At 33.4% G+C, this 12,179-nt stretch overlaps 1 protein-coding gene across 4 annotated transcripts in view; it reads right to left on the reverse strand.

Annotated features, from left to right (window-relative positions):
* The window catches only part of Robo1 (roundabout guidance receptor 1), a 1,017,834-nt gene that overhangs the window by 899,729 nt on the left and 105,926 nt on the right, over nucleotides 1-12,179 (reverse strand). For 3 of the 4 annotated variants that reach the window (XM_041678491.1, XM_041678497.1, XM_041678489.1), the window contains exon 2: nucleotides 11,449-11,502. The exons of the other annotated variant lie outside the window; for it this stretch is intronic. The gene's annotated coding sequence lies outside the window, so the exon portion shown is untranslated. The remainder of the gene's footprint in view (nucleotides 1-11,448; nucleotides 11,503-12,179) is intronic. 4 annotated transcript variants of the gene reach the window in all.

The raw sequence follows: 12,179 nt of genomic DNA on the forward strand, positions 1-12,179 counted from the left end.
CTTTGGTAGACCATATTGTTGTTTACAATCCTGGCTGTGTACAAAGCCACCAAAGAAAATGCTCCCCTGTAACTGAATCTGCATGACTGCAGTACTTCCTTTAAAGCAAACCTTTGCCCATCTTCTTCTCACTCTTGGTACCCATCATTCATAAGTAATTGCATCCTTTCCAATTTTGCCAACTATATGCAATAAATTATCCAGTGTTCTGATACAAAGAGAATTTGTATGTTTCACACATATTTGACTCTTGACTGTAAGGCAGGCAGTTCTTGATAGGTTAACTCTTCAAGCATATTTATCATTGCAATTGTAGTCCCGCCAAAGACACAAACTTGAATTTTTAGATTCTTAAAACAATCCAATAAACTACAGAATTTGATTTGACTATATCTCTTTGATTTGGGACAAGTTATTTCCCATTATGAGCTCTAGAAATAATAGAAAAATAGCTCTGTTTATAAGCAAAATTAGAGTCTGTTTTATTTACAAAAGCAAATATCTTAATAATCTGTGAATAAATTGTTGACTAATATGTCTTAACAAAAAGTACAAGAATTCACTATTTTTCATCTTTGTAATCACAAAACATAGAATTAGTATTGCTATTACTCTGCTCTAAATGGCTGTTTCCTTTACCAAGAACTATTACAGATACCAAGGTGATGATTCCTTTATTTCTTGAACATTATCAAGTATAAGCTATTGACTTGTAGGATGGTGTTCATTTAAAACTTAACCTGATTCTGGGAATAAAAGATATTCAAAATTGTTAATTTCCAAGATCACTTTCAGCATTTAATGAAATAGGAAAATAGAAGAGAAAAGTATAATTTGCTAAAGGGTAAATTTTGGTCAATTATAAAGAACACCTATGTTGTTTCTTTACTGTCAAAACCAGATAAAAATCAACTAAGCAAAATAAAATGCTAAACAATGGTACCAGGTTTTTAGTTTGGGAAGTGGAAAAAGAAAAGGGAACAAGCCCTTGAGAGGAATATGGAATATATATCAAAGGGAATATTTTTTAATTTTTCTATTGTATAATTAACTGTCTTAGAGTTTCTGTTGCTGTTAAGAGACACCATGACCACAGCAACTCTTATAAAGCACAACATTTAACTAGGTGGCTTACAGTTCAGAGGTTCAGTCCATTATCCTCATGGTGGGACATGACAGGGTGCAGAGGTAGCTGATAGTTCTGCAACTTGCACAAGCAACAAGAAGTAGTCTGTGTCCATGGGTATGGCTTGAGCATATGAGGCCTCAAAATCCACCCCTACAGAAACACACTTCCACCAACAAAACCATGGCCACTCCAACAATGTCACCCTTCCTAATAGTGACCCTCCCTTTGCAAACTGTTTTTTTTTAAGCTACCATATTAACTAAAAGTATTTATACAAAACTCATAAACTTCATATAAAATTTAGCTAATATTCAACACAACAGAATTTGTCAAAGATGTATTAAGAAGAAACTCTTTTAAAACAAAAATTAATACACCAGTTATTAGATTTTTAAACAATGTACTTTGGACAAATTTATACATTTACTGTGCATGAGCACAGCTCATTAATCTTTTAACAACAATGTGCCTGGTAAAATATCTTTATCTAGATTGGTGAAGATGTTTCTTGCCTCCATTAATTTTTCCATATTGAACTTTATACTTACTTTCAGTTTATTTAGTCCTGGATAAATCACATCTCACTGGATGTTACTAATATAAGTCAAAACTATAACATCATGCAAATTAAGCTTTCTAAGATACACCGAAATGTCAAGTACTGTGTAAATACCAATGCAAGTTCAGTTCTCTCATATCCTCAGGTAAAGTCATTAGATGTCATTTGAAATTGCTAGTTGTGATACCGATCTTAACTGATATCAGAAGTTAGAACACAAACTCTCATAGTCACCTACACAAATGATCTAGGTCAATTATGTGCTGCTGTTGCTGCTGCTGCTAATGATTATGGTGGTTCACTTATATGTTTTATGTGGATATTATTATTATTCCATCACCCAATTGAGATAACTATAACTTAAAGATCATATATTTTCCAAAAATCAAATTTTATTGCTAAATGATAAGGTTAACTATATACAAATACTTATGTTAACTACTGTAATTGCTGAATACTATCTTATATTATTTAAACATACTTACCTCTGCAATTAAATGGTATTTTTAGACACACAATATGTCCAATACTCTTATAGTCACATTTTCAATGTAATACTTTTTCATAATGTGCTTGTAATTATTTTTAATCAAAAAGTTTTAGCATACTTTATTCAAACCATTCATTTGAACTAAGAGTGCTGATAATATATGCAATAATATGCAACAGGTAAATGGTTCTTATATCCTTAAGACACTGTATTTTAATATTCAGACAATATATAATAGAGTTAGTTGGCATTTACACTAAAATAAGTTGTCCCATTATTAATATTCCAAGAAATGTGATTACTTGCCAAAAAGGCTATATTATAGCTAATGTACTTTTCTTTTTTTTTTCTTTTTGTATTTTTTTCCATTCAAAAATTTATACTTCCTCCCCTCCTCCCATTCTTCTCCCGCTCCCCACTCACCTTCTCCCTCCCCCTCCCTCCTTAAGAGGGCAGGGAACTCTGCCCCCCCCCCCACATCCAGGCCTAGGAAGTTGTGCATCCAAATATACTAGGGAATAGACTAGGGTCCAAAAAGCCAGTACATGCAGTAGATACCTGAACTGTTCTTGCCCCACACTATCACACTGATGATTATCTTGAATATCACCATAGAATCTTCGTCCAGCAACAGATGGAGATAGAGACAGAGACCCTCATCAGAGCAACGGACTGAGCTTCCAAGTTCCAGTTGAAAAACAGAAGGAGGGAGAAGACAAGCAAGGAAGTCAGGACCTCGAGGGGTTGGTCCACCTGCTGAGGCAGTGTACCTGTTCTAATGGGAGCTCATCAAATCCAGCTGAACTGGGACTGAACGAGCATGTGATCAAACCAAACTCTCTGAATGTGGCTGACAATGGGGGCTGACTGAAAAGCCATTGATAAAGGCACTGGGACTTGATGTACTTTTCTATAGAATGGAGTATTAAACATAAACCATTTTAAGATATTTCAAAGTACGTGAAAAAGCTAAACCTCATTAAAATTAGACACCTCTACTCCGGAACAGACACAATCAATAAAATGAAAAGATCAGGTGAGGACAGTAAGAATGTTTATAAGAAACGGAGTTAATCACATTTTTTTTTTTAAACAACAGGCAAATCAAACCAAAACTCTTAAATCTCCAAAACTGAATTTTCACTGGAGAAGGCATCCAGATGCCAGACAACTCTCCAAGACATTTTAGACCATTCACTACCTGGCTATGTAAATTTATAAGCAACCAGTACAACGTTTGCAGAGTTCATTCCGTTCACACTTAACTAGGTAGACAACATGCACACCATTGAAAAACCAAGTGCAGGCAAGGGCACCAAGTTGCAGTACTTTTTTATGTTAGAGGAAAATGCAATGAGTTGTCACCATTTTTGAAAGATTCTTGGCCAATTTTTTGAACTTTCAACTTTATATTCATATTCAATAGTCAGTTAAAATATATCTATATACACACAAAAGTCTATAGATATTTGTGTATAACAGCTTTTTTCATAGTTGGCAAGACTTTGACACAACCAGGTTGTTCTTCACTAAAGATATAAATGAACTAAAGGGTGTGAAGACAATTGAATGCTACTCAATGGTGAAAAGACAGTGACTTCTCAAAATGTGAAAATATTATGAGGATCCTTACATTCTTATAACAAAATAAGCCAGACAACTTACCCATTGTCTGACTATAATTTTGTGCAGTCTGGGAATAGGCCAAACCACAGAGACACTAAAGCAATAAGTGTTAATGAATAGAGAAAGGGATGAGGAGTCAATCCTTTGAGGATGGTTGGGGAAGAAAAACTACTCTTTGGGATAATATAATGGTGATATGTATGTATATATCACCAATACATGAAATACAAGAATGAACATTATGTAACATGTAGACTTTGGCTGATAATAGTGTGTCCTTAGCAAATGAAATGTTTTGATGGTTGTGTGTGGAAGAGAGTCCATGTGTATGCCAAACAAGAGGTATGATAAATCTTACCTTGATCTTCCATCTAATTATGCTAAAAATTTTAACTACTCCACACTGTAAAATCTTTAAAATACTTCAAAATATATTTCGTTTTTCATTGAAAACAGATTCTTCTCTCATATAGCAACCCCAACCATTGTTTCTCTTCCCTATACTCCTCCTAATGTCTCCCTCCCACTTCTCCTCTCCCCCAGATCTACTCCCCTTCAGAAAAGAGAAAGCCACTAAGAGATAACAACCAAATAGGAAAAAGTCTTCACATTGAGGCTGAACAAGGCAACCCAATAGGAGGAAAAGAGTCCCAAGAGCAAGTAAAAGTGTTACAGATAAATCCACTGTCACTGAGAAGAGTCCCACAAACCCACCAAGCAAAAATTCATAAACACATTCACAGACTACCTGGTACAGACCTACGTGGGCCCCGTGGTTGCTGCTCCAGTCTCTGCCAGCACATGTGAACACTGATTAGCTGAATTTTGGGCCATGTTCTCCTGGTGTCCCTCATCACCTCTGACTCCTACAATATTTCCTGTCCTTCTTCCACCAGTTCTCCAAGCTCAAAAGGACTCAATGGAGACCTCCAACTTAGCATCTCTCTGTGTATAATATATAGCGCTCTGGGTCTCTGCATCTGTTCCCATCTGCTTCCAGAAAAACCCTCTCTGATGACAGCTGGACAAGATAGAATCAGGAATCATTTCAGTGATATTTTTTCTCAGTTGTGCTTGTTGAAACCCTAGATCTCTGGGCTAAAGCAAATAATCAGAGTGCCATTTGAGTTTGGGTGCATTACCTTAAAGTCTTGTGATATTGGGGGCACTACATATGTAATTTTGAATCATTTGACCCTAGTAGACACAAATTTATCAGAAGAATACACGAAAAATGGTAGAAATTTAAATAAGCATGTAATTTGGAGTAATATAATTTGAACATATTAAATCAACTTTATACATACAATAAGCTGAATATGATTTTTATCAAAATTGTATATAACTAGTCATACAGAATAAAAATCACAATTCTGATAAATATGCTGCTATCATTTTTATTTTTTATTGATTTTATTAAGCTATACATTTTTCAATACTCCCCTCCATTCCACTCTTCTCCCCTTCTACCCTCTTCCATGATTCCCATGCTCCCAATTTACTCAGGATATCATGTCTTTTTCTACTACCCATGTAGATTATATCCATGTATGTCTTCTTAGATTCCTCATTGTTGTCTATGCTTTCTGGGATTGTGAATTGTAGGCTGGTTTTCTTTGGTTTATATCTAAAAGCCACTTGTGAGTGAGTATATATGGTAATTGTTTTTCTGGGTCTGGGTTACCTCACTCAATATGATGTTTTGTAGATCTGTCCATTTGCCCGCAAATTTCAAGCTATCATGTTTTTTTTTTTTTGTTTTTTTTTTTTGTTTGTTTGTTTGTTTTTGGCTGTGTAGTACTCAGTTGTGTAAATTTACCACATTTTCCTTATCCATTCTTCAGTAGAGCGGCATTTAAGTTGTTTCCAGGTGCTGGCTATGACAAACAATGCTGCTATGAACATAGTTGAGCACATGCCCTTGTGGCATGATTGAGCATCCTTTGGTGATATACCCAAAAGTGGTATTGCTGGGTCTTTAGGAAGGTTGTTTCCTAATTTTCTGAGAAATTGCCATACTAATATCCAAAGGGGATGTACAAGTTTGTACTCCCACCAGCAATGCAGTAGTGTTTCCTTTACCCCACATCCTCTCCATCATAATTGTCAACAGTGTTTTTTATCTTGGTATAAGATGGAATTTCAGAGCTATTTTGATTTGCATTTCTCTGAAGGCTAAAGATTTATTTGTTAAGAGTTCTCTTTTTAGGACTGTACCGCATTTTATTTTGGATTGTTTGTTCTTTTGATGTCAAGTTTCTTTAGTTCTTTATATACTTTAAAGATATGTCCAATGTGGGGTTGGTGAAGATCTTTTCCCAATCTGGGCTGTCATTTTATCTTGTTGACTATGTTCTATGTTTTACAGAAGCTTCTACATTTCAGGAAGTCCCATTTATTAATTGTTGCTCTAAGTGTCTATACTACTGGGGTTATATTTAAGAAGTTATCTCTTGTGCCAGTGCATTCAAGTATACTTTCCACTTTCTCTTCCATGAAGTGAAGTGTGGTTGGTTTTATGCTGAGGTCTTTGATTCATAATTTGGACTTGAGTTTTGTGTGTGGTGATAGATGTGGATCTATTTATTTTTCTATATGTTGATATCCAGTTATGCCAGCACCATTTGTTTAATCTCCCTCAGTAGTAGTATAACTCTGAAATTATTAAAACAATATAGAACCACACTGACTGGCTGAAGCCATAATATGTTCAGTCTTTAAGGAAATACTCCACAAGGTTGATACAGTTACAAGAGTTGTGAAGATCTATCAAAACAAATTAAATTACTAAAGATGACAATTTAAATGATATTATATGCAAAGGAGTATTATATATTGACCTGTACTAAACAATTCCCAAATAAACATAGATATAACTAATGCTCTAGTCTATATTGTTGTAAAACAATAGTGTAAAAATGTTTTTGCCAGCCCACAAAACAAATAGTGAATTCTCTTATTAATACATAATTAAAAAATGATTCATTCTGCAGGTTGATGTTTCAGCAAATTATACATAAGTCTCTTCATGTATGAGGTTTCAATAAACATTTTTATCTTAAAGATAAGAGAATAACCATTTGGCAGAGCAAATTGTTTTCTTTTTACTACTTTCTGAATTTTTGTTAACAATATTTGCCATGATTTCCACTTCTGATCACTCATAATAAATAGAAACTTTTACAATTCAACCATGATAAGAAAACTATGAATGGAAATGTGACACAAGATGAATTTTTTTAAATATTAAAATTTAAATAACAAAATTCGAAAAAAATATTGCTACATTGCTTCACTGACTTTCATTGCTGCAATAGTATCAAAAATAAAAGTGACAAGAGAGTGTAAAATGAAAAGCAAATTTTTAAGTAAAAAAATAAAAAATACCGAGTGGAAGTGGATTGCTCCTTTTGTCACGTTGTTGCTGTGCAAGCCTAGAAGACTAAGACTGAATCTCTAGGGTGTGTAAAAGAACGTTATGTTAGCAAGTGCATGGTATCCTAGTCCTCTTATGGTCATCTGTGGGGCAAAGAGGTAAATCGAGAGAGATTCACAAGAAAGTTGGCCTGGCATAACCATGTAGTTGAGAAAAACAACAACATAATACTCTCTCAATCAAGGTTAAAGGCAAGGACCAACAACCAAGGCTCTCATACACACACACACATGTGTGCCTTGCACACATGTGGATGCACATATTAAGTGGCACATATACACTTATTCTACACACAAAAAAATCATGAATTTCTAAATAAAATCTTTATACCATTTTTCTCAGAATTCCTTTAGTGGTATCACTGTGGTAAAAATGCATATAGCATATATCATTGAATGGCAAGTGTCCATGTCACTTTCTACTTTACAGTAACTCTCAATAAATCATGTTTATATGCACATACTGTAATGTTAAAAAGGTTTTACCTACTATGAATATTGAAAACTGGCAAAATACCTTGTAAGAAAAAAAAATCTTTTTATATGGCTAAGGTTAACATGCATTATGTACTAAACAGACTTGTTTACTTAGAAATAAATTTTATAAGTTAATTTATCCACATTACTGGTATTTTGCGTATTAAAGTGATCTAAAGCTTTAAGGTACCTATTGAATATCACTGTCCTTTTTGAATCTAAAAACAAAAAGATAAACAATATTTAAGGTGACTTTAAGCAAAAATAAAAGCATTAACCATAAATACAGAGAAAAGTAACAAAAGCTTTAAATATTTCATTTATTATGCACTATTCTTTAAAATTTTGTTATATTAAAAAGTTCAAGTTTGTGCATGCTAAGACATTATTTTTAAATAGGCTATGTTTTCAAGTGTATCACATATGAATTTTTATCTATTACTTTGTAGGTTAATTATTTTTGATAAAAATGAACTTTGTAAACATGGCAGTTTAAGGATATAGAAGCTGGAAATGAGTCTAGGGATCTTTTAAATTATAAAGTAAATTCCTTTTTACTCAGGCTATCTGTTCAGATGCCTATCCACATGCACAGCCCTCCTGGGAGAGGAAGATTCTAACTGCACATGATATTTTATAGCCCAAGACAAGTTTTTCATAACCAGCGTATAGAATATTTACAGGCATTATAGAGGCTGATATGTAATAAAAGTCTCCCATGATTTAAAACTGAGAAGAGTCTTGAGGCTGAATCCCATTTATGCTGTATTTATGTGATACTGTATTTATCAATTAGTTTCATTTCATTATATAAGTATGTAGGCTGTGTTCCTTACAAAATTTGAAGAAAAATACATATGTTTTCAACTATCAACAGTCCTTTATGTGCAGGATATCAAGCTGCATACATTTGCTTACAAATTAGTTATTTGGAGGCATGGTTATATTTTCTAATTGAGATTATTATAAGATTTACTGTGTACACAAAACACCTTTAAACTCAAGCTGTAGCCATAATAATTATAATCACTTTAGTCTCTTTTAGTAATATGTTTACTCAAATTCCTTCATACCTAAGGCATTAAACATTTCTGACCGTGATCCAATTTAATTTCAAGTCACATCTTTCAGTATGTTATCATTTCAAGGTACATCCTGCATGATACAATGACAAGGAACATAAAGTGAACTGTGGAAATAATATTGCACTATGAATGAGTACAGACATTGAACAAAAGATGGTTGTCCTAACAGCCAGTGACATTGGGAAGAAAGGACTACCCTGGCACTAATAGTATATATTATATATGTATATAAGATAAGTTGCGCATCTCTAAAATAGGTCTTCAGGAATAAACTTCAATGACTTCTTGTCCCTTAAATTAACCACCTTTTAAATAAATAAACACAACCTGTTAACTTGATTTTTGTATTGTAACTGGGCCACTGTCAATTGAACACATTGAGCCAATAAGCTATTTCTCCATGATTCCAAATCTGTGTTTAAAAAACCTAGTTGTTTAAAACACCCATATTTGATCCCTCTTGTCTTCCTTCAATATTGCAAGGTCCAATGGTTGATATTTACCTCCACCTTGATTAAAGTGAAAATTAGCTATGCTATTGGTAAAGCACAGTTCTTGTTCTGACTATAAGTTCATATTCATAGATACCTAAGTGGTTAAGATTGTAATCCAGATGTCAAGATAGGGAATCAGTCCCTGGTGATAGAAATATCACCCACCTCCTTTCTTTATACCCCCTCTTAGTCTAAAGTCTCTTATGCTATGAAACGTTCTGTTCTGCATCCATGCCAGGAAAGAATGACAGCTTGAGGACTGTCAGTGAAATCCAACCTCCCTTCTTTAAATTGATTATGCCAGGTCTTATGTCACTGCAGAATATAAATAACTACTATATTTATTATCTAGATAGTTATGTCATAAACTATAGACTCTAAAAGGATTTAAACATTGATTGGAGCAAAAGCTAAAAGTGACCACTCTCCATTGGTAGATGAGTGGATACATAATACATCCATATCATGGAATAGTAATTCATGTGTAAGAAGGAATGAAATTCTGAGAGATGCTAGAACAAGACAAAGCATGGTAATGAAAGGATTTATGAAATAAGCTAATCTCTAGAGGTAGAGTAGAAAAGTTTGTTGAGATAAACAAAGACTGAAATCTGTGGAAGATTGGGAAAGAGCAGAATGATGAATTTCTTACTGAGAACAGAAATATGAATTCTTCACACAGTTTTCGTGATATATATACCTGCATTTTTAATATCCAGAATACTGCTGTAAAATGATCATGAGGTACATGCCAAGGCGGGATGTTATATATCAAAACGTTGTATCATACATTGATTGTTCTAAGATGATATAAGTTCTAGGGAAGAATTAAAGTGATGACTTAGATATCATTTAACATCATTATCTGCTTTGCAATAGTGAATTTCAACTTTACAATGTATTTAGTTTCATAATAGTTTAAATATGTAAGCAAATAGACTAAAAGATGAACTAGATTTTTTACATTTTAATAGATTTTTTTTAAATAAAAGAGACCACAGTAATAGGAAAAACTACATCTCAACAATTCTTATGAAAATAAAGTATTATTATGAGTACAAATGACTTGAACTACATTACCAATTACCTTGACCAAACACAATAGTAGCAAACAAAGCCCTTAGATAACCATTCTTCGTTTCAGTTACATGTCAATAATTCACAGAGATATATATTCTAAACCAGAAACCAACCCTTACCTTAGAAAAATGGGCTAGAGTTTATGTGGAAAAATAAACATTCAGAGATAAGCACAAATGATGATTTAAATAAATAATATATCGTGGAAAGTATCTAGGAAACATAATGTAAATCAAATGATCTGGAAAACATAGCACACATAGATTGACAGAATTCATATAGTAGTTTTCACAGAAAAAATAAAGCATGAAATGTTTTATTTCAATAATATAATAGATGACATTGTAGGCATCTCTCGATGTAGAGTCAGCATACAAAAAATAAATTAAGATAGACATAAAGTTGCACCACTAACTCTGGGTCAACTAGCAAATGACTGCTGCTAGAAGAAGAGGTGGGTTGTTTTTAAATATGTAAACCTAGTAATCTGTCTATGTTCCAGAACAGGTTTAATCCAAGACTAGCAGTACAACACATACTGGACCTTATGGGGAAAGAAAAGAAATTAGTAGAAAGGTAAAGGGTGGGTTAAAAGGGTGGCAAAGTTATGGTTAAGAGAGGGGAAATATACTAAAAATTCACTGTGTGAAATTATCAAGGAATTTAAAATACTGTTTAACTTTAAAATGACTGTATATGAAGAATTAAAATCATTTAGAACTGTAGAACTTTTGTGTTCAATCATGAAATGATACATTTACCACAAAGTGTGAAAAATCTATATACACCCAAAATACCAATGACCAACGTTAAAATACTTATGTAACAGACAGATGGGGTGATACAAAAATCATTAAGGTCTCTCCCTTGAAATCATAGGGATGCGAGTTTGGTTCCCAAAACTTAAGTAAGAGAAGACAGGAAGGGTGACATTTCTTGTAATCCCAGTGATGGTGAGGCATTGATAGGTGAGTTTTGGGGCTCATAGCTCTTCAGGACAGGAAAACTCTATTCTATTGAATGATCATGTCTTAGAAAGAATAAAACAAAAAAGAATATGAACAATTACTTACATATGATCTTAGAAGTTGATATTTGTACTCATGTGTATACACTGATACATAAATCTGCTCATGCAGAGAGAGAGAGAGAGAGAGAGAGAGAGAGAGAGAGAGAGAGAGAAACAGAGTTATGTAAGACTATAAACCAGAAGATTCAGTAGATTCAATATTATATCAGGTTTTTATAGTCTACAGCTTGATTGGCATCATGATCACTTCTTTCAAGAAGAAATAAGATTATTTGAAAAATTATCACTGAAGCTTTATCATTAGGTTAACTGATATACTTCTCAAACAGAAAACACTGAAAGAATTCACGCTATCTGATTTAAAGTTGATGGGTCAAAGGAGCAACACATTGTTCCAAGGATAAATAATGACATGCAAGAAACAGATCCTGAAGAATATATAGGTCAAAGCAACACTTAGACATGTTAACACTTGCTAAAACATGCATCTCAACATTTATTTTTATCAGGAGAAAAATGATTTCCAGAGAATTAATTGTTGCTTTTGAGAATGACTTCATTATTTTATATGTATTTATTGAGCCTGAGCTCTGCAACTCTGCATTTTGATTGGTTGTGGTTTTCTGTAATGGTCTCCATCTGTTGCAAGGGGAAGTTTCCTTAAAGAGGGTTGAAGACTACAGACAACTGCTTTAAAAGGACAAATGTTTATAGACTGTTGATAAGCATGAGGCAAATTTAACACATTAGCGATTGTAAATTCTCTCCTAATCA

The sequence above is a fragment of the Microtus oregoni genome, unplaced genomic scaffold, assembly GCF_018167655.1.
Source record: "Microtus oregoni isolate MIOR12 unplaced genomic scaffold, Mior012 000030F_ref0000283, whole genome shotgun sequence".
Taxonomy (NCBI): Eukaryota; Metazoa; Chordata; class Mammalia; order Rodentia; family Cricetidae; genus Microtus; species Microtus oregoni.